The following is a 4,952-nucleotide window of genomic DNA, read 5'->3' on the forward strand; positions in this document are numbered from 1 at the left end:
ATACACACATATATGTATACCTTAAGACTGTAGCTATTGCATAAAACGGGATCGAATCGAAGGAAAACCGATAACTGAAAAACCCTTTTATTCTTTGCCATTCCATACATTTATTTCTCTCTTGAAATCACTTCAAATATTCGAACTAATATTAAATTCTTCAATCAATTCTTATGAAATTTCTGAGACTGCCTTCAAATATTTTTTTAAACTTTGAGCATTCCTCAAAGTAAATAAAATCTCTAAAAAGTCACTAAATTCCCTTGAAAGCTTTTGAAATTCTTTGAATTCCTTCAAATCACTTGGTATTTGCTGAAGGCCTTTTATATTTCTGCAGATATTTCAAATATTTAGGAACTTCAACAAATTTTCAAAAATGTGTTACCTAACCTTTTTTCAGAAAAGAAAAAAGAAATACTAACAGAGTTAAAAAAGTGTGCTCAAATTGTCCGTTAAATTGATTAATTAAAAATCATTTAATTTTCTTTTAAAATATTCCAAATTGAGAAAAGTTCTAATCCTGTGAATGCTTTAAATTTTGTATAGTTCAGTATTCAATATCTAATACATTGACTGCTAGTTTTAATAAAAATTAGATAAGAATTATACCGGCGTCTATAATTTTATAGGCAGTGTCAACGTCTACATGGAAAGCAAATCCTCCTTTTTGAACTTTTTGAAGGCCTTCTTCAGCTGGCATACAATTAGCTTTTTTCCTTTTTTTATTTGGTGCTACTTTTATAACGTAAAGTTTCCTGGATTCTGGATCTGTTGTAGTCTGCAATAGTCAATTCATTTTAACTTAATCCATTTAAATGTTAGATTTTATGCTCTAAATGGTGCTGCCCTGAAGATGTGAACCGCAATGTTCACGAAACGTCGGCAAACAATTTGTAGTTTTTTAAACGAGTGAAACCCGAAATATCTCTTTATCATTTAAATTTTTTTTGCTTTTAAAAGTAATAATGATAATATAAGATACCTACAGCAATAAAATCGTGATTATATGCCATATCTTCAATTCCAAAATCAATATTACTTTCAGTCAGACTTTCTAATGAGTTAATAAATCGACTTGATTCTGAAAGTAACGAGCCTACTATAGAAGCTGAATAAAATTGATTAACCAAAAGTGCCCATACGAATAAAGAAAGAAAAACGATAGGGCCAGAATAAAAACGAGGACTGTTGCCAAAACCTGAAAAAATATTAGTAAATAATAACAATGAACGACATTTTAAAAATTATTGATAATAAACAAATTAATGTAATTAGTGATAAGTCCTATTAAGAGGTTAATAAAGTCGTTTAAATCTTTCCTTCACATTCCCTTCTACTCCACCTCCTTTCACCTACTTTCCTTCCTCTACTATAATGCCCCTCCTTTCACCTCCCGCCAACCATAATTCCCATCCGTTTCCCTAATTCTTCCTTCTCTAGTTCTGTTCCCCCATTCAGAATCACTTTCCAATACTACACATCCTTTCTCATCCGTACTTCTATGATATTTCTCCTCCCTGCTTACTCCCTTCCATCTTGCACACCACTTTCCCCCCAAATTACTCCCCTACTTTCCCTCCTTTACCTCACTTTCTGTTACTTCCCCTTCCTCGCTTCACCACCACTTTCCCTTCTATCCTACTCTTAGTTCCCCCGCATTTAAAAATTACTATGAACATTATTTTCATTCCCACTATCACATATATATTTTTTCTGCTCCACTCTTTATAATGGACATTTAATCATAAGGGTTTTGTCTACGGTTATGAAACCCTAAAATTTACATTTTAAAATGAATAGTAAAATATACAGGTTGTCGAAAAAGTTCCGGACCCCTGCATACTTCTTCAGGTAAAATATTTAGCATTAAGGTCAAGGTAATCCTTTAAGTAACTTTTAACAAGAATTCGATGGTGAACTTTAATTTGACCTTGACAATGACCTTAAAGGTGATTTCAAGGTCAAATTTTTTCTATGGAAACCTCCCTTTTTGACATCGGAAATTGGAAATTAAGGTCATAATTTAATTTTACCTTGAAGGTCACTCTAAGCTCATTAAAACTTAAACAAAGTCCGAACATCTCTGATAACAGCAACTTTTGGAAAAATTTCATATCAATGGAAGTTATTTGTTTCAACAAGCCCCATTCAATCGCGACCTTTAATTGGACCTTGAAGATTACCTTAAAGGTCATTTCAAAGTCAACTTTAAAAAATATAAACCCCCCTTTTTGACATTGCAAATTGATAGAGCAAGAAATTTTACGTTCAAATATGTAGTTAGGTCATATGTTCAATTTGACCTTGAAAGTCACTAAGGACATTAAAACTTAAACAAGGTCCGAACATCTTTGCGATATACTAACTGTTCTTCGGCTCGATGATACAGGTAGTGTTAAAGATGGACCTAGATTAGGAAGACCAAAGTAAACAGGATAGAAGAAGCTTCACCCATATAAAGTTAAGATTATTCATAAGTTAAACAAGGATGATTTTAATCGTCGCTTTGAGTTTTGTGAAGATATGGTGTGATGCACAGATGAATATCCCGACTACCCATCTAATATAGCTTTCTCGGATGAAGCAACATTTGAACTAGCTGGAACATTATATAGGCATAATTCTAGATATTGGGCAGATGAAAACCTTAATTGGACACGAGAAGATAGATCACACTATCCACAGAAACTAAACATTTGGGTTGGAATATTCAATAATAGAATAATAGGACCATTTTTCTTTAATGATAATTTGACTGCTGAGCGGTATAAAGCCATACTGCGGAAATAAATAATCCCCGCAAAAAGAGCGATTGCTGGGTGGAAGTTTGACTACATACGGTACCAATAGAATGGCGGCTAGATCACCTAATTTGACACCAGTCGATTATTTTTTTTAAGTTATTGTCAAGATCGTGTATATATAACAAAACCTCCGAATTTATAAGAATTACAACAAAGAATAATAGACAAATACTCTCTTATTCCTATTGAAATCATCAAAAAAAGCTGTAAGTTCTTTCTATCATCGCTTGGTTTACTGTCACGAGGTAAACAGTGAACAGTTTGAGCAGTATTTAGGTTCATCTATATTATATTTCCAAACTTGAGAGGCAAGGAGACTCACGATAATCAAGCACCCCCAAACGTGACAGGCAAGGGTCCTCACAATCTCAGAGGTCTTCAGACCTTATTTTAGTTTTGATAAACTTAGAGTAACCTTCAAGGTCAAATGGTACCTATGACCTTAATAAATATTTGAACGTAAAATTTCCCACTCTATCGATTTCCAATGTCAAGAAGGGGATTTTCCATTTTAAAAAAAGTTAACCTTAAAATGACCTTTCAGGTAATCGTCAGGGTCAAATTAAAGTTCACCATTGAAGACGCCTTGTTAAAATAAATAACCTCCATTGATATTAATTTTGTTTAAAAGTTACTGCTCTCAGAGGTGTTCGGACCTTGTTTAAGTTTAAATTACTTCAGAGTGACCTTTAAGGTCAAATTAAACCTACGACTTTAATACATATTTGACATGAAAGTTCTCGCTCTTTCGATTTTTGATGTGAAAAAGGGGGGTTCCAGTATTAAAAAATTGACTTTAGATTCACCTTGAAGGTCATCTTCAAGGTTGAATTAAAAGCCTGCATTGAATTCCTTGTTGAAATATAAGTCAAGAATGATCCTGGCCTCGATAAAAATTATTTTACTTGAGGAAATATTTAGTGGTCCGCAAATTTCTGGATACTCTGCATATTAAATGTAGTTACTATAAATATGTTACCTTGTTGAGTTAGAGCTGCAAGAACAATCATCAAACTTTCTACAACTGAGTGAGAAGTTTCATTTTATAATTTTTCATAATAATACTTTTCACATTTCGTACTTAAGTATATCACAGAAAAATACAAGATCTCTGAAAGTATAATCATCTGTCAAACTTTATGACTGAAAGGCATAAAAAAGGGATTCTTAATACCATTCGATTTAGGATGACGAAAAATGATGATTGCTCTAAATTTCAAACATAATGAGAAATGTGAACATCTTAAATAATTTTATTCCATTTCATTTACAGGGTGTCCAGCAGACAAGGATGTCAGTTTTTATCACTTTTGAAAAGTTTTCATATAACGACAATTGGATACCCATATCTAGTGGCCTGGTGCAGAAAAGTAGTAGTTGCCTTTGGGAAATACCCATCAAGGACAACAAATAATTTAAAATCGATTAATATGTACTTGCCTTCGGCGCAACAAGGTAAAATTTTCAATTAGTTACCAATTTTCTATCCTCCAAAAAATTATGGCAAATTGGTTGTAAGTAAGGCTTTTGATAGTAGAAAATAACATGGAATTATAAATAAAACGTAAATGGGGTCAAAGTTTGGAACTTATTAAAAATGCAAAATAGTATGTTTTTTGGTTTTCGTTGACTGCAAATTTTTTTTGATAAAAATTCAAAGTGTAGTACACGAAATTTTGTATGCTGGCATCAAAGGAACATACTATTATTTTTTTATTATACAAAAAAATTATTTTATGACGTGCAAAGAATGAGAATCGTTCAGAAAAGAAAAAATACTGATTTCCATGTGAAAAAAATGTTAATATTTTTGTTCGCAATATCTAAATAAATGCATGCTGCTTTAGTCTAAATTGTTCAAATAATAGGTAAAAAATACAGTATTTAAAGAAAAATATTTTGAAGCTCAGAAAATTTGTATGTGTTAAATATACATAGAGTGAGAGAGAAAGGAGGATAGAAAATACAGAAAAGGAGATGTAGAGTAAAATTTGCAGATACTAGAAGGCGTTGTAGAGGGTTATATGGGGAGGAAGAGCAATATGATATAAGAGGGTAGTTCAATAAGTCCTTAGAATGACCAACAGATGGCGCGCGAATCGCTCCAAATCATCTGTTTTCAGTCAGCACCACTCCCGACTAGATATA

The 4,952-nt window shown here is 32.4% G+C and overlaps 1 pseudogene; it reads right to left on the reverse strand.

Moving 5' to 3' along the window:
- LOC117180531 overlaps window positions 1–4,952 on the reverse strand; it is a 13,009-nt pseudogene that overhangs the window by 2,887 nt on the left and 5,170 nt on the right.

This window comes from Belonocnema kinseyi, chromosome 9 (assembly GCF_010883055.1).
Source record: "Belonocnema kinseyi isolate 2016_QV_RU_SX_M_011 chromosome 9, B_treatae_v1, whole genome shotgun sequence".
NCBI lineage: Eukaryota > Metazoa > Arthropoda > Insecta > Hymenoptera > Cynipidae > Belonocnema > Belonocnema kinseyi.